The sequence below is a fragment of the Delphinus delphis genome, chromosome 3, assembly GCF_949987515.2.
Source record: "Delphinus delphis chromosome 3, mDelDel1.2, whole genome shotgun sequence".
NCBI classification, from domain to species: Eukaryota; Metazoa; Chordata; class Mammalia; order Artiodactyla; family Delphinidae; genus Delphinus; species Delphinus delphis.
In genome coordinates this window covers 138062283-138086211 of record NC_082685.1, presented here as the reverse complement: position 1 = coordinate 138086211, position 23929 = coordinate 138062283, and the positions used below count along the sequence as shown (strand labels likewise).

The 23929-nt window shown below is 36.9% G+C and overlaps 1 protein-coding gene across 5 annotated transcripts in view; it reads left to right on the top strand.

Annotated features, from left to right (window-relative positions):
- FBXO4 (F-box protein 4) overlaps positions 1–23929 on the top strand; it is a 395613-nt gene that overhangs the window by 269920 nt on the left and 101764 nt on the right. For 4 of the 5 annotated variants that reach the window (XR_011246428.1, XR_011246427.1, XR_011246424.1 and 1 more), the window contains one exon: positions 18671–18794. The gene's annotated coding sequence lies outside the window, so the exon portion shown is untranslated. Of the gene's footprint in view, positions 1–18670; positions 18833–23929 lie in introns of all 5 variants that reach the window. The other variant, XR_011246425.1, reaches the window with a different exon arrangement.

Below are 23929 nucleotides of genomic sequence, written 5' to 3'. Positions count from 1 at the left end.
GCCTATCTCCACTTCATTTAGTTGTGTTTCTGGGGTTTTATCTTGTTCCTTCATATGGTACATAGTCCTCTGCATTTTCATTTTGTCTATCTTTCTGTGAATGTGTTTTTCATTCCACAGGCTGCAGGATTGTAGTTCTTCTTGCTTCTGCTGTCTGCCCTCTGCTGGATGAGGCTATCTAAGAGGTTTGTGCAAGCTTCCTCTTTGATATTTTTTTTGATACTATTGTAAAGCTTGATAAATTTTTCCTATTCCATTACATTAAAGTCCTCCAGTCTATCTCTCACTCTGAGTATATCTTTTATCCATGCATGATTCTGTCAATCAAGCACTGGTCATTTGGAAAATACTCATTGTGTCATGCAGATCTTCCAAATGTTGACATATTTCATACAATACAAAAAATTGCTGCATTTATTATTATCAGCACTGATTTCATCAAAAATTCTTTAAATATTGGTAGGCTATTATGCTGATAGTGGCAGACAGATATTTTGCAAAATTCTAATTTTCTCTTGTAACCTAGAATTTTATCGCTGGCAATAAATATTGTCAATTGTTTTCTGTGAAGTGATAATCTGAATTACCATAATTTGTTTTAGTCTTTTTTCAAGTAAAAGTAATTGCATGAAAAAAATTGCTTGTTTATCTCAAAGTTCAAAAATTGTACTTTCCTTGAATAGTCATCAGTTTTGGTATGTGGTAGAGGTGCTTTATGTGTAATGTCCATTTTTTTCACATAGAATAGTAAAAAATTGTGTGATCATAGGTTAAGATTTAATAAATTATTTTGTTTTTGTTTTTTACTACTTCATCAAGAATATTCTTAAATAAAACTTTTTTTTTTCCTGTGAATACATGGCAATGAGGAATATAATTATTAGTTTAAGTACTTCTGCCTGATTCATGCTGAGGTGCCAGCAGTTTTACTGACCACTGTTTTTGCACTATCAGTGCAAGTGTAAACACAGTAACAAAGGTAAATAACATTTTAATATCATCATGAAAATAGGTTTGATCTAAATGGGTCTTGGGTGGAGTTCCCATAGGGGTATGCGACAATACTCTCTGAAATGCTACATCAGAATATCAATTAAAACTAGGGAATAGACACAGTTATATCACACCATTTAAACTGAAGTATTCAAAAGTAAATAATAGATTATAAATTCGATTAAATGGGTAGAAAATTATACCATACACAGAGCTTCTTAACTTTAGTGAACCCCTGAAAATACACACAGATCTAAAATTTGCATACAGGCTCCTGGAAATGATCTGTGGATCCCAGGTTAAAAACCTGTCCATAAGTGCTAGGCATTACTCTTCATAATTTTTGTCTCTCTCAATTTCATTTTAGCTTAGACCACCCTGCCTCTGTCTAAAAGTTAAAATCTCAGTGTTTCATAAGTGCTGTTGAAAACATACTCAACTTTTGCAATTTCTTTTTTTGTTGAATCAACTTCAAGCAGGGAGATGCAGGCTCCTTTTGCGTTCTCCCAACTTTGCTTCAGTCCTCCTTACTTAGCAATGACCCTGTGGTGCCTTTCTTTACTGTCATAATCACTGAAAAGGGCAATTTCACACTGCCTCAAATTGTTACAATGCTTGTTGTCAACACTTAACACTAATCCCTAAGTTTCATTTTTCTCAATTGCCTGCCATTTCACCTCAATACCTAAGTCCACTCCATCAGGGTTAAAGCTGGCAAACAGTAAGTCCGTGTTCAGCCTAAGTCATAACTGTAAATTAAGAAATAACATTTACTAAGAAAGTCAGTAGTGCAGGAGGCATAAGCATTTGCATTAGAAAAGATTACAGAAAGTACACGTGTAAAAGTTAATGGCTGTGCATTGTGCCAGTCCTTTTCAGTTAAGAGGACATATTATAGAGTCTAAAGCTTCCACAAGGTTCTCAAAAATAGTGGGGAAAAAGTAAAATCAGAGAACTTTACATACATATGAAGGAAGATCAAGACTTCAGGATGAAACAAAGTTCATCAGATATGGCTCTTTTCCACTTTTCTCTATTTTCCAAATGTTTTATAAACAGCATTAATTTTTACAGGAAGTTGCTTTAATTATAAGATACCACTTTTTTGGTAAAAGATTGAGATCTTCATTCAGACTATTTGGAGTTTTCCAGAATAATATAATAATATCTCCCCAAATAGCAGGAGGTTCTTATCTGGACTTCATGTGGCATATTTCTTCTTTAAAATAAAGTTAATCTTTAAAAATATTAGGGGACTTTTGGATTCTGTCTGCAATGTTACATAATACCTTTTCTGTTCTCTGATGCCTTTTATTTTTGAGCAAAAAAAAAAAAATCTTTAAAAGAAAGGAAACAAAGGAATGTATTTGACTTTTTGTTTTCTACAGAAGCCTGGTGTTAACATGATTCAATAAGAACTTATGAGACTCTTGGTAGACACAAGATACTTGGCTAGGACCCATAGGAAATGAACAAGATTCCTGCTATGTAGGTCATAAAATCTGGAAAGAGAGACATATATGTTTAAAAAAAGTATGAGGTAACCTGAAATATGATCAATTTTAATAAAAATGCAAAGTTCATGGAAACAGAAAGTATCAGATAAATTCTGTCTGAGGCATCACTGAAAGATTCATGGAAAAAATGGAATTAGGGGAGAAAATTCTAGGTGAAAGTAGTGGATGTAGGGAAAATGTTGGGAATGTTAAATGAAGTCTTTCAGTTGAGAGAACTGGGTAAAGGGAAAATCAGAGAGGGTAAGACGATGTGTATGAGGGGAGCCCTCCTCACCTTGCCTTCTCCTACCTTCTCAGCCTTATCTCCTGTTGCCCTTTTGCTCTCTCATTCCAGCTACTCCAGGCTTTTTTGAGTTCCTTAAACTCAGATGGTCCTCTGGCCACATGGACTTTTCCCATGCTGTTCCTTTTGCTGCATGTTTTTGCCTGACTAAATCCTACCTATTTTGCAGATCTCAGCCCACTTCCTATCCTTAAGGAAGTCTTTTCTGATTCATCTAACTAGGTTATATTATACCCACTCATAGTATGCTATCATTTTCCTTTGTAACACTTAACACTTAAAATGCAACTTTATAAGGATGTATGATATTTTCATTAATGCCTGTCTTTCACCAGACTAAGAATTCCAAGAAGTAGGAATGGTGAGCACTTGTGTTCACCCTTTTATCTCCAGGTCAGAACACAGTACATGGCACATAGCAAACGTACAATAAATATTTATTGAATGAATGATGAATGAAGGTGGAAATGAACTAATGAAGTACAAAAAGAGGGAAGGTATGCAAGGTGACACAGTTTGCCCACTCCTACAAAAATAATGTGAATATGAAAAACAAAACACTTGCTTTTGAGTTGTGAATTTAACTACGTGTTTTTCAAGTGTTTACAACTGGTTTCCAGTGTTCTCTTGAAAAATTCATAGTTTTCAATTTTGAAATCGTGCTACGATGCAAGGAATTTGGATCAAATAATTAATGAGTACCCTTGGGAGATAAAACCCTGTGGCATAATTTAAAACTTTCACTTATTTTGAGGAAAGTTTAGAATCTCCTGATTTACAAGAAAACACAGGTCAAGTCTTTCCCACCTACCCCAGAAGAGCACAGGGCAGGCACACCATGAATGCTTAATATTTGTCAACTGGAAACATCCTCCTGTATGAGCCCCTCAGCAACTCTGATTCTTGACCTGCCTGATTCTTCACCCATTCCATTTTGCCCCCATCAGATTGAGTAACACTGCCTCTTTAGCTATGTGCTCCCTGACCCCCAGCATGAGGTGCTGAACTTCTGCATGCAGCTCAGACCTGGAGAATGGGCTTGTGGAACCAGAAGATTTAGTACTCCAACTCAGTACTCCAAATTGCCAGTATAATCCAAGACCTATAAAAATGTGATTAAAAGTGTCTTGATTGGTCTATGCTGGACCACCTAACAAGAGAGGAGGGGAGGAGATATGACCCCAGTCCTTAAGAACCATTTGAATATGACAGACAAAAATGCAAGAGAAACAGCTGGGAACTTCTAAGAGCTACACTTCCACAGTTTTAGGAAATGAAATGTTTTGAAAACATGTATCAAGGCAAGCCTAGTTACCCATTTAGTGAACCTGGGCCACACTCAATTTGTTTAGAAACTTAAGCCGTAGCTCTGAAATGTGGTGATATATGTAAATAGCCTGGAGTTTTTCCAATTATACATGCTTGGGTCCACCCAGAGAAAGGAGTCTGATTCTATGGAGATGGGGGCTAGGTATGTGTGTGTGTGTAAATATATATATGTATATATATACATATGCACATATATATTTTATTAAATTTATTTTATTTCTTAGAAATAATTCTACATCAAATATCAATACATAGGCCTTCCCTGGTGGCGCAGTGGTTGAGAGTCCGCCTGCCTATGCAGGGGACACGGGTTCGTGCCCCGGTCAGGGAAGATCCCACATGCCGTGGAGCGGCTAGGCCCGTGAGCCATGGCCGCTGAGGTTGCGCGTCCGGAGCCTGTGCTCCGCAACAGGAGAGGCCACAACAGTGAGAGTACCACGTACCGCAAAAAACAAAACACAACAAAACAACAACAACAAAAAATATCAATACATAATTTGTCATTATCATGAAAAGTTATTCTGGAATAAGAGGGAAAGACAATCTCAAAATTCACTGATCAGTTATCAGGATGTTCCAATGACCAAATCAACCTCGTGTTCACCTTGCTCATCTGCAGAACTCAATAATATTAATATAGCCGAATTTGCCTCATAACTATATATATATATATTTATTTAAAAGTTATCTTTGAGATGTGATGTTGGCTTATTATTATTTTTATTGAAGTACAGTTGATTTACAATGTTGCATTAGTTTCAGGTGTACAGCACAGTGACTCAGCCATATATATATATATATATATATATATATATACACACATACATACATACACACACATATATACATATGTATATATATTTTTTTGAAAAATCTTCTCAGGACATCTGAATATTATCCCTACTTAAATACTAGGCTTGAACAAATTAGAGGTACTGAATATAAATCTCATCCATCTGCCCAAGGAAAATAGTCTAGATTGTATTTACCAATGGGGAAAAAGAAGATGTGTATCATTTGGATTGTTATGTAAGAGACTAGCAAAGAAGGAAGAAAAGTAGTGTTACCATTGAATCCCCTGAGTGGGACCAGGAATTGAATGTATAAGTCTCTAGGTCCAGATATTTCTCTTGTGTGAGGGTGTGGAATTGGGGAGGTGGTGAGAGGCAAGGGAATGACCCTTAGTGTACCCCCCGTTTATAATTCCTTTTGGACAGCAACGGTAAAGAAAAGGTCATTTGAGCAGTTTGGGTGGGACAAGGACTTTCTTTATGGTGGTAGCAGCAGGGATACCATAGCCATCACTGGTGACAACAAAATTTGTTAACAGAGCACCTGTTGTTTTCCCATGGCCGCTCCTGGTCCACAGATCTTAGGGAAACTAAAGTAGCAGTCACAGCTTCTATACCAAAGAAGCTGTTATTGGGAAGCAAGGCTCTACATTGGGCATTGGGGAAGTGATTCACTGGAATCGTGGCATTATTGCAAGCTTTCCCAAGCAATTCAGTTTTCTTATATTCTTCTTCGTAGAAGAAAGCATCCACCAATAAAATTTGAGGAAAGGGCTAATCTCCCACAGTCTTGCTACATGTTTTACTATGAAAACCAGTGTCAAATAAAATTTTCCACACATATAACATTTATTAGATAAATATTTATTAAGAAGGCAAGTATCACAGTTAATAAATATATTCTGTAAGCTTGATGAAGTTCCATTTCTATGTCCTTTAAGTTACTTAAGCATACTTGGTATTAGAGATTCATATGAGGCAGATTCCCAAGTCTGTGTCCTCTAGTGGGCATGAGGCAAACAGATATACCCAGACAGCTGGATATAGGATCTATTAGGGATCAAGCCATGGGTGATGTTCTTAATGGGTACAGGATACAGACCTTGGTGAATCCTTCTGTCTAGATAATGCAAGATTGGGAATGCCTCATTTCACCAACAAGAGCTACATATAATATCCATTATGTTATTTAGCAAGACGTTGGTTTCAGCAATGAAACCTATTTTTTTTACATTCAGTATGTTAAACATATCGATAAATTTATTGATAACCAGCGTGGCTTCTGGTACTTGACACAATGCTGGCTGACCTCTCCTAAACAGTACATTCTTGATCACATGCTAACTGACTACCTCTAGATATAAAATTTTAACTGGTCCCTGTATAATATTATACTGTCTATAACAAAGTATTTTAAAATAAATTTCCTATATTGATTTAGGAGTCTTTTGTTTTTCCAGTGAGGAGTAAACCTAAATACCTAGGATGGAGGCTTATTTTATTTAGGATACTGATATTCTCATCTCTTCTATAAAACCATATGATAAAAAAATTAATAATAATAATTATAACATTACTTAACATTTATCAACAATGTAATATATTCCAAACACTGTGCAAAATATTTATACCTACTTTCTAGTTTTAATCCTTATAACAACCCATAAGGTAGGTATTATTATCTCCATTTTGTAGATGAAGGAATTGAGGCAAAGAGAGGGTACACAATTTGACTAAGATCATGCAATGAGTATTTCACAGAATGGCTCAGTGTTCAGAAGTTTCTGTATTTCTCTGTCATACCAAGGAGGTGAGTGTTATTCTCCTTTAAAGAAGATCTATTTTCTTCATCTAAAACAGCTCTCAAAACTGGCCATTTCTCTGGGTCTCCACCACCATTGGCCCTATTCAAGTCACTATTTCTCTTCCCTTCAATCCTTGAACATTCCAAGTTCTTTACCCCTCAGGATCTCTGTAACTCACTGGGCCTCTAACTAGAAAACGCTTCTCCCTCCCCTTTGGATGCCAAGCTCCCTCTCCTCCTTCAGGGGCCAGTACAGTGAGGCCCTCCATGAATATCCTATGCAAAGTAGACACCTGATTCCATCCCCACCAAACTACTTTCTATCATCTCATCCTGTCTGTGTCCTTCATGGCACTTATCCTAACGTGTAATTGTTTGTTTGTTTGGGCTGTTATTGTTCTACCTGCTGCCCCCCACCTTCCAGAATTAAGTACCACAAGGACAGAGATTGTGTGTGTGGTGTTCTGTTCTCTATCCCCAGTGCATGTGACAGTGCTTGTCATAAAAAGACCTCTTGGTGAATTCTTGAATGTTAAATGAATGAATTCAGTCAAGGCTTAACTGACATATATTAGATCTACTCTTCCTTTGAGATGTTCAAGATGAGACAGTCCTTTGGTTAACTGACTTTAATGGTGAAAATCTCTTTTAAAATGTTCAAACTGAGCTCTATAGCAAATCTTCTATGTGACTGATTTTCTAAAACTTCACAGAGGCAAAGATCTGAAGGGAGTCTTAAAGATACTCTGATCTAATCTTCAGAGGAACAGACTGGGGCTCACAGGATTTTAACAGCTCTGAAATAGACAGGAGTTGTTAAATTTAAGCACTCCTAAATAGACAGGAAGACAACAAGGGTCCTTTTCCTAATATTTCTGGAACTTTCAAACTGGGGAGATCAAAAGTGGAACTTTTCAAGATATGAATTCCTGTCCCCACTCCATCCTCAGCAGATTTGGATATGTATGATTTAAAATATCTGTGGATATGTATGATTTAAAATCTTCCCAGGTAATCTGACCATCATTCTGGTTTAAAAGCCTATCTCTCCAATATTATTTATCTCTAAAGACCACACTATTCATAATAAAACACGGGGAAGAAGGGAAGGAGCAGTATCACCCTCTCACTCCCTGTCACAGTAAGATTATTGTACTTCACAGAAGCACCAGTGCTCTTTCCCAGAACCAGTCTGAGGTATAGTTTCCAGCTTCTATGCCCAACACCCAGGTGCATATTTCTACTGCAGCTTTTAGCATGAAGCAATAATCACTTTCTCTCAGCCTTTCTCTTCTGACCACTTCTACTTAGTACTTTCTAACTGCCTACTTTAAGTGTCACTGCTTCCCAAATATTACTTGCTGTTCATCACTGATCCATTTCTGGACCTTAAATATGATTTCCAAGCAAATCCCATGCATTACACCACAGCATGACTTAAATGCACATCACAAGAAATTACCTAATTTCCAAAGACTGCAGTAAACATGAGATGACTTTGGATAGCTTAACCTATCATCTTTCTTTAAAACCTTGCATACTTAGTTTCCTTTTGTGTTTCTCACTTTACACCCTCTACATTTATTCTGATTTCATTGCTCTCATTCTCCTTTTCACATAGAATTAAACATAAATGCTAATATCATTTTTTTCATTTGGCACTTCGAATTTTTAATTCATCTAATATTCCATTTTATCCCATTAGCTATTGTATGAGGTGAGTAGGAAAGATTTTCTTCTCCCCATATTACAGATGATGATACCTAGGGGGGCTCCTGCACACTTCATCTAGAGACACCATCTGGAGTCCTGGCTGTTGTGAAAAATATAAAATAAGACTTGTATAAATAGAGTGACTTTTCTTTCTTTCTTTTTTTTTTTTTTTTTGTGGTACACGGGTCTCTCACTGTTGTGACCTCTCCCGTTGTGGAGCACAGGCTCCGGACATGCAGGCTCAGTGGTCATGGCTCATGGGCCCAGCCGCTCTGCGGCATGTGGGATCTTCCCGGGCCGGGGCACAAACCCGTGTCCCCTGCATCGGCAGGCAGACTCTCAACCACTGCACCACCAGGGAAGCCCAGAGTGACTTTTCTTAATGGAAAGACTACATCACAAACATGAGGGTACATCCCCACTAATGTATAAATTGTAGTAATTTTACTTAAAATCTTCACAGTTTTAAGATTATTGCTAGTGGATAATAAAACTTTTATTACCCTTGAGAATGGTACCTTTTTTGCATAATATTTTCTAGTTAGCTAATTAATGAGCTACAAGAAAGTGTTTCTTTTTTGTAGTTGCCTATAATCTTGCATTTTACTGAACTTTGTCATCAGTGCTAGTACTTTTCTTTTCACTGATTTAATTGGACTTCCTGAGTAGACAATAATATTACATTTTTTTCTTACCAATTTTAATATATTGTTTCATTTAAAGAAAAATCTTATTGTATAGGTTAGAACAAGTGTCAACAACCTTTTTCTGTAAAGGGCTAGGTGGTGAATATGTAGGTTTTGTTGAGCTATATTGTCGCTGTCTCAACTATTCAACTTTGCACTTGCAGTGCCAGAGTAAGCCATAAAAAATACATTAATGGGTGACCATGGCTGTGTTCAAATAAAGCTTTATTTATAGTGTGGAAGTAGCACCAGATTAGCAATATCAGCCAATGGAAGAGAATAGAAGACCCCCAGAAACCCACACACATATAAACACTTGACAGTAGAGACACTACAGAGCAAAGAGTAAAACATGATATTTTCCATAAATTGTACTGGGACAATTCCCCTATAGCAAAAAGAAAATGAATCAGATAAATCAACCTCTGCCTCATACCACCAGAAAAAAACAATTCCAAGTGAGACTTGAATGTGAAAACCAGCAAAATAAAGTTTTTAGAAGTTAATATAGGGGAATAGTTTCATTATACCAGGTAGGAGAAGATTTTATTAAAAAGGGCACAAGAAAGACTAACAACAAAAGAAAAAACCAATATATTTGATTACGTTAAATTTTAAAACTTCCTTTCATCAAAAGAAAGTGAAATGGTAAAGCAGACAGTGGTAGAAGATATTTGCACCGTATATACTTGACATAAGGCTTCCATCATATGTTGTATTCCTACAAATCAATAAGAAGACAGATACCCAGTAGAATCCAGTAGGAAAAAAAAAATGGCAAGGGAATTTAGAAGGCATTTCATAAGTTAGGAAAACAAAACAACCAAGAATGTCACATGAAAAGGTGCTCATCCTCATTAAACATCAGGGAAATTCAAAATAAAACCACAAGAACAGACTGTTACTCATTCACCAGAATGGCTAAAATTAGAAGACTGAATATCAAGTGTTAGTTGTGAAGCAAGATTTAATACAGAGAAATGCACATGTGTACCTAGGGACATGTGCAAGAATTTTCATAGTAATATCATTCAAATGGTAAAGAACTGTAAACAATTCTAGTGTCCATTAGAAGTATAAAAAATAAATTTTGCCAATTGAATTTTATTCAATATATAAATGAATGAACTATAGCTATATGGAACAGCATGGGAAAAATCTCATGAACAATACAAAAGAAACCAGACATAACAGAATACATAAAGCATGATTCCATTTACCTAAATTTCAAAATCAAGTGATGCCACACTGTAAGGTGTTTAAGGATGAGTATTTGGATGGTAAAAGCATAAAGACTAAGAAGCAACATGATATACCTAGACCTGAATCCTTTCTCTCCTACTTACCCGCTACTTATGCTACTGAAATTCTCATTACCATTTGTAAAATGAGAGTAATAATATCTACCTCTCAACGTTGTTGTAACAGTTAATCAGGATAATGCATGTAAAACTCTGAGAATAGAGCCTGGTGTTAAGGGTTTCAGCCTTTGAGAGGTAATTTTACTGTTGTCCCTCACAGTTTTGAACCAACTGACATTAGAAAAGAATAAAAATAGGGACTTAATGACTGATAAATCTGATAACCATGGTTAAACCACAATGATGTTTCATAATTCCTTTTGGAGATGGAGTCTCCATAGGCAGCTTTAATGTCCTTAGAGCTTTGTAAGTGGAAATAGAACAAGTGAGGACATGTATTTAGGGGTCTGACAACTTCAGTCCATCTAATGAAGAAACATCATCCAAAAGATGCCAGAATCTTTCCATCTCAACATCAGATAGATGCATACTTCTCCCATAGAAGAGGACTGTGTTATCTCATTAAGGTTCCCTCCTCACCTCATGGAAACAGGAGGGCAGTTTTCCCAAACATATGACACATACTGAAGACTCAAAACATGAACATAGTCATCATGGTTGTGAAAGTAGAAGTAGTGATTATTTTTGCTAGGATGATGATGAAATTGATAATAATTTTAAAAAGTAAAATAACAGGCCACCATTGAATAAAAGATATATAAGTTATAACTCTACAAAGTAATGAAAAAACAATGTTAGGAGCCAAACTGGCAGAGTGTTTCACAAGCAGAAATGTTCAAATCATACCTTAAGAAAGAGCTTTACACAACAGGTGTAAACAGTCATCAGGTGGCTATGACCTGGGAGCCCCAAGAAGGGGTCCTCCTGTGAATTGTCTCCTAAGCTCCTTGTCCAACAGCATATTGCTGTGTGGGGCATACCCTTTCAAACATCCGTTTCTCTGAAGACCATGGCACTAGAAAACTCCTGTCGAAAGGGTGACTAATAGCATGCATTCTTTGTTGTTCTTAATTAGACTTGAAAGTTTGATCAGTATACCAAGAAATTAGCCACCATTTTAGAAAAAAGGCCAAAAATGAGCCATGTCCAGGAGAATGGTAAACCTGTAACTGCATTCTGGTAAGAGGAAGGAGTAAGAAGAGTCTGGAGCTTGGGAAGTTGACTGTTGGAAATAGTATCAAATGTGGTGCCCAGGGGAGGACATCCTTTGGGTATCTGAGGCAAAGGGGAGATGAAGACAAATTTTGTATACTTCGTGATTTGGCCAAGGTCTATTCCCATTTTGAGTTATTAGTTTTTAATGCCTTGATGTTAATAATGGTGTAATCTGTACATAGATAATAAATTCTGTATGAACGTAAGGAGGCAGAAGTTTATAGCATCACTGGTTTTTAATGTGCACTGCTGGGAAATACATGGGACCCTAGAGACCAAATACTTCATCTTTTCCAGAGATGCTTAATGGAATGACTGAGTGGGTTGCATGTCTATTTAAAGCCTTTCTTTGCTATTATTCTTCCTGCCTCCTTGTATTCCCCACACTATGCCCTATCAGAACAGTTTACTAAGCATCACCGACACAAACCTGACAAACTCTTCAGCATTTCTGTCATTCTTAATATTGTGGGCAGATGAGAAGACTTCTCATTTCACTCAAAAGAGACATTTTGAAACACATCTAATGGATTTAAAATACAAAAAAGCAAATAGGAAAAGTTACTGTTGTGCACATTACACAACTTCACTCAACTCATTGATTTGTTGGTACAAGAATAAAAACGATACAGCCACTATGGAAAATAGTATGGAGGTTCCTCAAAAAGTTAAAAATAGAACTACCATACGATCTAGCAATCCCACTTCTGAGTATTTTTCTGAAGGAAACAAAAACACTAATTTGAAGAGATTGTATGCACCCCTATGTTCATTGCAGCATTATTTACAATATCCAAGATATGGAAGCAACCTAAGTGTCCATCAACAGAGGAATGGCTAAATAAGATGTGATATATATATATATATATATATATATATATATACATATATACACACATACATATAAGCACACACATATATATAGCAGAACATTATATATATAGCAGAACATTACTCAGCCATAAAAAAGGATGAAATCTTGCCATTTGTGATAACACGATGAACCTAGAGTGTATTATACTTAGTGAAAGTCAGACAGAGAAAAACAAGACCATATGATCTTACTTACACGTGGAATCTAAAAAGCAAAACAAATGAACAGACAACAAAACAGAAACAGACTCCTAGATACAGAAGACAAACCAGAGAGGAGGGTGATGGGGAGATGAGTGAAATAGGTGATGGAGATTAAAAGGTACAAACTTAGAGCTATAAGATAAATAAGTCACAGGGATATAATATACAGTCAATAACATTATAACTTTGTATTGTGACATATGGTAGCTGGGTTTGTTATGGTGACTGTTTTGTAGTGTATAGAATGTTGAGTCACTATGTTGTACACCTGAAACTAACATGATATTGGAAGTCAGTTATACTTCAATTAAAAAAATAAGTAAAATTTTTAAAAAAGAATAACAGGAAGTAAGTCAGAAAGAGAAAAACAAATACCATATGCTAATGCATATATATGGAATCTAAAAAAATGGTACTGATGGCAGTACCTAGTGGCAGGGCAGGAGTAAAGATGCAGATGTAGAGAATGAACTTGAGGACACGGGGGTGGGGAAGAGGAAGCTGGGACAAAGTGAGAGAGTAACATTGACATATATACACTACCACATGTAAAATAAATAGCTAGTGGGAAGCTGCTGCATAACACAGGAAGATCAGCTAGATGCTTTGTGATGACCTAGAGGGGTGGGATAGGGAGGGTGAGAGGGAGGCTCAAGAGGGAGGATATGGGAATATATGTATATACATAACTGATTCACTTTGTTGTACAGCAGAAACTAACACAACATTGTAAAGCAATTATACTTCAATAAAGATATAAAAAAAAAGAATAACAACAACGGCAGCCACAACAAAGCAAACGAAACAAAACTAAAAAAGTCAAAACAATAGCTGAATGTATTTATTTGCCAGGGAACACACACTGTGAAGAAATTCACTCAGTAGTACTCTAAAAGCAAAATGTCAATGTAATTTTAGAGTAGAAATATAGGGGGCATTCATGGCACTTATGCCAATTAATTAAAACTAGTACTCTGGATAGACTGAAATGAATCCCTACCTCTAATTGTAATTGTTAAAATAAGTCCCATTTTTTACTTGTCAGGAAAACGTCTTCTGTTAGCTTCATTGAGAATCTAGTTTGCTGGGGTAGCTCAACATTCATAGTCATTTATCAGCTTCAGCTAGTCAGAACCGGTTGTGTGAACTACAGCATTGGTTTTGACATCTAGGAAAGCACTGCTGTAGGTAGGTAATTTTCCTTGCACATGTATTGGGAAGAACGAATCTGACTCCATATTGGATCTGTTTCTTTTGCTGTAACCTTTGTATTCTAGTGTTTTTGCTACAAGTTAATCACTAAACGGGTGTTACCTATAGCTTAAAGTATACATAATGGCCCATCTCTGGGAACCCTGCCTCCCATGCCTAAACATTAAGCTAAAATACTTTTGTTTAGCTCACAAAAAAACATCCTGACCAAGCCCACGAGTGAATGGCTGCAGGAAAGAAGAAATTAACAGAGGTTAGGAGTCTGGCTGGAACCAGGAGATATTTGCAACAATTTTTCCCCTTTGTACTTTACCTCCTCACCTCCCCCCTCTTTGTTCTATGAAAAAAGTTAGCATCCAAACCAAGACAAGATGGTTCTTTGGGACACTAATCTACCATCTTCTCAATCTGCGAGCTCTCCAAATAAAATCACTATTCCTTGCCCCAACAACTCATCTCTTGATTTATTGGCCTGTCATGTGGCAAGCAGTATGAGCTTGGACTTGGTAACATACACAGGGAATTTTGTCTTTATGTTCCTTTTAATTCTCCCTTAAGATTAGCTCCAGACTAAATAAAAATGTCTGCTCTATTTGTTATCCAAGTCACAATTCTTGAAAGCCTGCTTCCTACTAAAGAACCTTTCATTTAACTAGGGCATACTTTCCTATAGTCCCTTCCTTCCAGTACTGTTACATCCCCAGGGGTTGGTCCCATTCCCAGTAATTCCACCCTGCTCCTGCTGTCTGCCTGGGGATGTGGAGACAAACACATGATTAAAACCACCAATAAGGGCTTCCCTGGTGGCACAGTGGTTAAGAATCTGCCTACCAATGCAGGGGACACGGGTTCGAGCCCTGGTCTGAGAAGATCCCACATGCCGCGGAGCAACTAAGCCCATGAGCCACAACTACTGAGCCTGCGCATCTGGAGCCTGTGCTCCGCAACGGGAGAGGCCGTGACGCTGAGAGCCCTGTGCACCATGATGAAGAGTGGCCCCCGCTCGCCGCAACTGGAGAAAGCCCTCGAACAGAAACGAAGACCCAACACAGCCAAAAATAAATAAATAAATACATTTATTAAAAAAAAAACAAACCCACCAATAAAACAAGTTTAGAAAATAGACTATTTCTTGGTTTCAAGAACATGTACAAATGTTTTGGTATAACATAGAGTTAAGAGTAAAAGAAAATTTTTATCAATAGGATAATGTTAACTATATGAAAAAATATTACTTGGTAAAAAAATGGAAGGAATAAAGCCCTGAGATTAACAATGTGAAAACTAGTTTCTTTGTGGTGGTAGGATGACATATGATTTTCTCCTACTTTTTTTTTTACTATTTTTTCCTGAAATTTGTATTTCCTTTCTTTTAAGGTATTTTCAGTACTCTGATAATCAGGAAGGAAAAAAAAAAAAACTGATCCCAAAAGGCTAATGTCAGTGCAGTAAACACAGGTTAAAATATTATAATTCAGAATTTGCAGTCTCATTTAATGATATTTATACTACGTAATACTAAAATAATAACAGAAGAAATTGACATTAATAATTCTTTTAAAAAATACATTTATGTAGGCTTCTAAAGAAAAATTTCTTGTTGTTTTTCAGTGTTTTTAACAAATAAATAAAAAGAGGACTTTGCAATGCAGATTTTTACAGGTATTACAGGTTTTCTAGAGTCTTATTTGTTTTGGTCATGATTTCATACCATGGTTTTTCTTCCTTATAGTTGTCTATACCTGCCTTACTTTGGATATTTCACTCTGTAAAATAAACATTTTAGTCTTTCCAACTTACTACAGCCTCTCATGGACTCTCTGTATCTGATATTCTACTGTTACTGAGTCCAAGCTCTACTGGTCACCCCACGACAGGCCAATAAATCAAGAGATGAAGTGTTGGGGCAAGGAATAGTGACTTTAGCTGGAAAACCAACAGACTGAGAAGATGGTGGACTCGTGTTCCAAAGAACCACTTTATCAGAGTTAGAATTCAGGCTTCTTTTATACTAAAAGGGGAGGCAGTGAAGCTGGTTGTTGCAAACTTCTTTGTGCAGGAATCCTTTGTTCTTGCAGCCGTCCATGCTATAAACCTCCAGCAAAACAATTATTTTCTATTCTGAAACTTTTTATTTCTATATGAATGGAAAGGCCAGAGCCCTGAAATTTAAAGGCCAGAGCCCTGAAAATGAGATATCATATATATTTCAGGCTCTAGGCAACATTCTTCTACAAAAGTGCAGAGCCAGCATGACTAAGCTTAGCCAACAGAGCACAGGGATTAGAGCTAAAGAAACAGATCCAATATGGAATCAGGTTTGTTCTTCTCTGTTACACTACCACATATTTAGTTCCACTTTGACCATTGGAAACACTCTCCTTTCCATACCATCCCCATCTCTCTGGGAATACTGAGACCTAGAAATTATAATATCCCAAGCTCTTAAAAGTGCAGTTGTCTTAAAGGTGTGAGCTATTTGAAAAGTCAAGCATAGCCTTAGGGTACAAGAGGACTTTACTCCTACTGTACAATCAATGGGTGATGGGCTACTGTTGATTGGCAGCTCTCATTAGATGGAAACAAAAGATTCAGGTCACCACAGCCCTGAATAGTTAGGTTGGACTCTAGGTTCTGTTTTACATCCACTTAGTTCCTTGTCTCTGGACCCTCCTGGTATCTTCTTGAGGGTTGAAGCTTTCTTCTCTCTACTTGGTCTCCCTCTCCCTTTCCCCTAGCAAACAGTTTTTATCTAGATAAGGAACAGGAATATTCTGTCTGTACATATGCATCTGAATATTTCATGTTTACACCTAGACCAGTGGTTTTTAAACTTAAGAGGTAGGATTTGTCATCTTTGCTTACTTGGTTATTCAGTGATCCCTTTTCCCCAACATCAGCAAGTAAAGGCTAAATAGAAAGAATAAATGCAGGTAAATTCCTCATTGTTTTGAGTTATTAGAAACTGCCTGATGCACTGGTCTGGCATCCACTTGCCTTGTAGCTTCACTACTAACTCTTATCCAACCACACTGGACCATTTGCAGTTCCAGGAATATGCTATGCTGTGTCCTTCATGCTATTCCTTCTTACTTGCTCTTCTCTTTACCAGAATGATCTTCCCCTTCCTCATTTTGCTAACTCCTTCAGAACTCAATACCAACATCTCCTCCAGGAAGCCTTCTCTGAATCTCCATGCTTTTCTCTGCACTTCCAGAACAAGAAGCAAGTTCAGATGGCCCTTGAGGTTAATAGTCTTCTCCTTTGTAGTTTGGCAAGTTGCTGGCTCAGCAAGTATGAGTAACTCCCCTGAAGAACAGATGGATGTAGTGCCCTATCTTTGTATGCTGCTCCTTTATAACAAGGCCATTCCCTTATAGAATAACCCACTATTACCTAGTCACCTAGAGAGCCCCTCCCTTTATAAATATGAAGAGTGTTTCAGGGGCAGACTCCCATGGTCTGCCCTATCACACTGGGGCTGGCCTAGGCACGCCACCCCACGACACAACTAGAACCTAGAGGATCATGTGGCTCTGCCACTTCTCTGCTAGTAAATTTGTCAGCAACAAGTTCTGTTTTATGTTTCAACCACGTGATGGCTGTGACATGGTCTGCATGCTCATTGTGCCTAGGTCTATTAGGTGAGCACTTTATATGTTGTAATAATTTATGCATTTGAATTTCCCACTAGACTGTAAATTTCTTGGGGGAAGATAATGCTTTGTTTGTTTTTGTATGCCTAGGATTCAACACAGTTCTTGCACATAATTGACACTCAAAAAGAGATTAATGAATATCTCCTTTTATTCATTAAGCCCCATATACATGACTATTATTTTATGGAGCTAATGATTCCCCAGTGCTTCTGTTGAATACAATTCTTGAATGAAGAGTGATAATCCTTAACTGAGGAGATTAAGGCCTTATATATAGATAATAAGGGATGACACTAAATCAAACTGAAAACTTCAGAGATGTCTCTGATTGCACACAGTTAATATTTATTCCTCATATTTTTTTATGCAAGAGCCATTTCTTCTTAAAATTAATTACATGGTCCTGGTTCAACCAAAATGACCTCTGTAATGACTCATGGATCATTCATCACTCTTGTTTATGAGCTCTCAGAGTAATTTTAGGGTTTTATTTAAACCTATAAATTATGTGTGTGTGTGTGTGTGTGTGTGTGTGTGTGTGTATGTACTTGTTTTCTTTTGCCTTATTTCAGACTGAGACTGCTAAAAGTCAAATATTTTCATCTGAGATAAACATTAAGATAAATTGTGTCTACACAACTTGGCATAACTTAACGGTTGTGTCAGAGAGAGTACAATACCAACTAGGAAAACATCTAAATACCCATTATTTAATGGGTCACAGGAATCCACAGGAATTCTGATTCTTATAAGTTTCATTCTAATCTAATGGTACACAGGTGTGGTTTCCTATGTTGTAACATTGTTAGTACTGAAAATAATTTTTCTGTGGTATTCACATATGTTTTTGAATATTGGAAAAAATAATATGCAGCCCTTCTAAAGATCAGGGCTCTCCAAACTGCTATTTCATGCCTTGGAGAAGGACCCAGAGAAGTAAATTAAAATTATATGCAGAGATGTCAAGCACATCTGCTTGGTGGAATCTTGTGAGAGTAAATTAACATATGTAGTAGGGGACAGTAGCGGGGGAGAATAATGTTAGGAAGAGAGACAGCTAACACTTATAAAGAGCTTAGTTTGTAGCAAGACTTTATGTCTTTATTTATTTGTTTGTTTGTTTTTTTAGGCTTTGCAATAATTTTTTAATGAAGCATATTAAGTTTTTGTTTATGACTACAAGAATGCATATTCATAATAAGAAATCTTGGAGAATACAAGGGAAGCATGAAGAGGGGCAAAAGGAAATCACCGTAAGTTTACAACCAAAGACAATCAACGTCTATATTTGGTATATTTTCTTTTATTCTCTTTTATATCTTGCATTGAAGTTTTTGGCTTTGATTTTTATTGTTCATATTATTTCATGAATAGTAAAATGCTAATCATATTTTATTGATTGATGGATAATTTGCATCTATTGATACTGAGTCTTTTTCCTGGACAGAGAGTCTGTACTACTGTAACAGTGAACAACTTACAGATCTCTTTGCATATTTTTTTCTAAATAATATAATTTAGTTATCTATTTTATATATAGTAGTGTATATATGTCAATCCCAATCTCCCAATTCATCCCACACCTTCCTTCCCACCTTGGTAACCACAAGTCTGGTTTCTACATCTGTGACTCTATTTCTGCTTTGCAAATGAGTTCATCTGTACCATTTTTCTGGATTCTACATAGAAGTTATATTATACTATATTTGCATTTCTCTTTCTGACTTACTGCACCTCTGTATGACAATCTCTAGGTCCATCCATGTCACTGCCAATGGCATTATTTCATTCCTTTTAATTGCTGAATAATATTCCACTGCATATATGTACCACATCTTCTTTATCCATTCCTCTGTCGATGGACATTTAGGTTGCTTCCATGACCTGGCTATCTTAAATAGTGCTGTAATGAACATCGGGGTGCATGCATCCTTTCGAATTATGGTTTACTTCTGATATATGCCCAGGAGTGGGATTGCTGGATTATATGGTAGCTATATTTTTAGTTTTTTAAGGAACCTCCATACTGTTCTCCATAGTGGCTGTACCAGTTTACATTCCCACCAACAGTGTAGGAGGGTTCCCTTTTCTCCATACCCTCTCCAGCATTTATTGTTTGTAGATTTTTTGATGATGGCCATTCTGACCAGTGTGAGGTGGAAATAACTGCCAAGGAGCAGAATAAAGAAAAAAGAATGAAAAGAAATGAGGACAGTCTCAGAGACCTCTGGGACAACACTAAACGCACCAACATTCGAATTATGTCATTATTTAAAATAATTGTCACAAGAACCAGAAGTATAATATGCATATCATTGTCTTCACTTTACAGGTGAGAAAATTGATGCTAAATATTACCTAGCTAATATGTGGCAGAGCAGAGATGTAAATATAAACTGATGATTATTCTTCTACCCTGTAAAATTATTTTACTTACACTGGTATGTAGCCTGTAACATGGATTTTGAAGTTAGGCAATTCCAGATTTACCTTTCTGCTCTACCACTTACTAGCTAGCTGCAGGATCTTGGTTAAATTGCTTACCTCAGCTTGCTTGTCTGTAAAATAAGAATAATAATACGCATCTTACAGCATTGTTGTAAAGCTTTCATGGGACGGTATAATTCAAATCCATGGAGACATCTTTTAACCTCTCTTTGCCTATACATGGAGATAATAATAATACCTGTCTCTCACGGTTATTGTGAGGATTAAATGAGGTAATCAATATAAAGTACTAAACATACAATAAGTGTCTTGATAATTATTAGCTAACATCACCATCAACATCATCTTCATTACAGTGATCAATAAATTGTAATAAATGAATCTAGCCATTCTTAATGAAATAAATGGTTGAGTAAGTTATTGTTTGGTAGCAGGGCACTGATGGGGTACCTGACTAGGATTAAGAAGCTTATATTTCTTTCTTCTCTTATGCTAGGAAAAAATAGATATTTATGTGCCATTACAAAAGGCAGGATTATATTTTAAATAAGATACACCGGTTGGAATGCTCTTTCCTGTATATGAATGTCTCACCATCATTTGTATACGGAGAACTAACTGATCAGCTGAACTGAGGATCTCAGAGGCAACCGTCCCATGGAAGCATAAAGAGCTGAGCTGAAGAGTTCGACATTTGTTAAGTGTGGGAATGTCAGAACCTTCTCCTTTTCATCCCATGCTGATCAAACTACCAACCCTGCTCTGATTTCCTCCACCTCTCCTTCTTCTTTGCCTTCTCTTATAGCAAGCACAGATACTTCTCTCTTTCCTACTTCAGAGATTTCTTCACTCCCTCTCTGGTACTTTGCATTACAGTTTACCTTATGAGTAGTAGCCTCCTGTGTGGCATGATTCCTGGAATGGCAGAAATGCTTCCTGCTCCCAAATGCTTCCTTGATCAACCATGGACCCATGTATTCCAGGGTTAGAGCTCTGTTCCCTTTTCTGACCAAACTGGGGACTGTTTAAAAGTTCCAAAAGATGTGATTCATTAGGTCTTATTAGAAACCTAGAGCAGTGGTGTTCCCGCAGTGCTTCAGAAATTGATAGGGCTTCCTCAGCAGTCCTCAGATGTAGCAGGGGAGAATGGATTTGAAAGTGTAGGTGACTCTGGGCTTTCCCTTGCGCTGCCTAAATCAGAATGTAACATTTCTATCCACTGGGTATCCCTATAAAATTTTGTCAAAAAAATACTCTTCCAACTAGATGTACACTGTCAGATACATTCTTAGGCTGAGCCTGTCAGAAGTTGAGACCGATCCTTTTGTTTTCAGGGCCCTATTACATTAAAAAATGAAAAAACTGCTCAAGATATGGTTCAATTTTTATTAAATGTTTAATTTGTCAATGTGACTCTATATATACTGTCATTTGGAGAGAACCTCAAAATGCTAAGTTTGAAGACCATTGTGAATGTCTCACTTTGATAGGTCCTCATCCTAAGTAAGATTTGATGCTGTGAGTTTGGAACTTATAAAGTGACTGCAAGTTTTAAGATGGGATAAGGAAAGGAAAGAAGAGTCCTGAGGTATCTAAGACAAATCACCACTTCTAACTATGATTGTATCTGGTTGACCCTGCTTGAGGTTGCTCTCCAAACCAGGACAAACTTCTCCTGTATTTCCAGATTGTTCTTGAAAAAGCCCTAGATAATCTAACCCTTATTACTGCCCCATCCTGTCTCATCAGGCCTATTAAAACAATTCTTCTCGATACATTGTGGTAGATTAGATTATTCCCAACTATTCTCTCCCTCCCTGTGATAAAATTATTCACCCACACCTTTTTCTGTGCCTTCCAGTGGGTTGAATATGCATCCTCATCCATTGACTTTGAGCTTGGCCATGTGACTTGCTTTGACCAATAGAAAGTAGGTAGAAATATCAGTGTGTGCGTTCTGAACAGAGGCTTTAGAGGCATCACAAGTTTCTGCTCACCCTCTTCCATAACCTTCCCCCCATGAGAATAACACTTCCTAGGTGATAGCTACTCTTTTAGCTGGGGTTCTAGGATGAGAAAATGCATGAAGCTAAGCCCAGCCAAGACTGCCTGTAGCCCATATGTGATGAGAGCAAGAAATAAATCTTTGTGAGTTGCTGAGATAGTTTGTTATTGCAGCAAAGCTGACTAATATGTGCATTTTCTGCTATAAGTGTTTCTGAGCCAACTCTCGTTTCTCTGTCAGACTTGGAATATCTTTCCACTCTTGTATATTCATTCAAGGTTCTCTTTAAAATTTAAGCCTCTCACAAATAACAGGAAAGGAGGAAACTGTCCATAAGTTTTCTACTATTATTCAAGCCAACAATTGCCCATCCACCTCCAAACTCCCATTGATGACATCACATAATAGAAACACACTATTGGGACTTCCCTGGTGGTACAGTGGTTAAGATTCTGTGCTCCCACTGCAGGGGGCCCAGGTTCAATCCCTGGCCAAGGGGCTAGATCCCACATGCATGCCACAACTAAGAGTTCACATGTTACAACTGGGGAGCCCGCCTGCAGCAACTAAGACCCGGCACAACCAAATAAATAGATACTTAAAAAAAAAAAAAGAAACACTATTTAATAACGGCCATATTCAATATCTGTACAAATGACCTTTCATGTCTTTCTGGATCTATACTAATCTATTTCCATTTGCAATCCTGTGGGCTATGAGATGATATATTTTTGTAATGAATTGATGTCAAAACTTGTGTATGGATGGTAAATACATTACTTATTCAGAAGTGAATTTACCTCACCAACTGTTGCCACTCATTTCTTTCTTCTACCAAAAAATATCTGGCACTCTTTGTGGAGCATACTGGATTCCAATTATATGTCAGAAATTTTGTCTTGTGTTCTGAGATAATACCATTGATAATGAGGCTTCCAAATTCTCAGTTGAATGGAATGAGTTCCAACAAATTGGATTAGCAAACAGAATAGTTAAGATTTTTTTTTTAAAGTTCAGCTCATCTTGTGTTCCCAGAGGCTCAAGAAACTGACAATTTAAAAAAAAAAAAAAACAACTAATCTTCCAGTGAGGTTAGTATTCCTAATCAAAACATTCTTTTAGAGATTGGGTCAAATTTTGAAGGATCAATCAGCCAAAAAGTGACTGAATAGAGACAACAGGTTTAAAATAGAGGTTTGTGTGATTAGGTGGTTGACAGATTTTTAAACATGTATACTTAGTTCACAGCAGAAATTATCTACAAATTCAGCCCTAGAATTTTCCTCTCTATATATCTTTTCTTGTCTTTTTCCTTTCCTTCCTTTTTTATTTTTGAGCAAATATATTTAAGTTCTCTCCAGCTTCTGAGTCCAGTAAATAAACCCTGTTCCCATCTGGAATGCATTCAGATCTACATCATTCTTTGCTGAGAATCATTTTAGACATTTTAGGTATGTTATCTGCATGGTGTTTGAATAAAATCCAGCCCAGGATAAGCATATCCCTTTATATTATTTCCAAGTCTCACTTGATGTACAGGACTGTGATGTTATCATCTCTGGTGGATCTCCTAACTTTCCCTCACAAGAGAACTTTGTGACCAGGAAGTCTTCATTGACCTTAGAAAAGCTTTTTCAGCTATTATTTTTTAAACCATCTCTAACCATGAATGATAGGAACTTCATGTAAATTCATCTAAGTTGGGACGACCAACAGTGATAATTATAGAGTATGCTTATTATTTTAATTTAGAAAATATGCTCCAGGTTAACCAACAAACAGCCCCCCACCCCCACAAAATACAAAGGTGCCTGTTTAAACAATGTCATTAGAAAAACTTTATTGAATTCTTATGTATATGCAACACCACTGCTAGTGAATGTCTCCATTAATGAAACAGAAAGCCATCTAGACAGAAGCCCTTCCATTGCACCG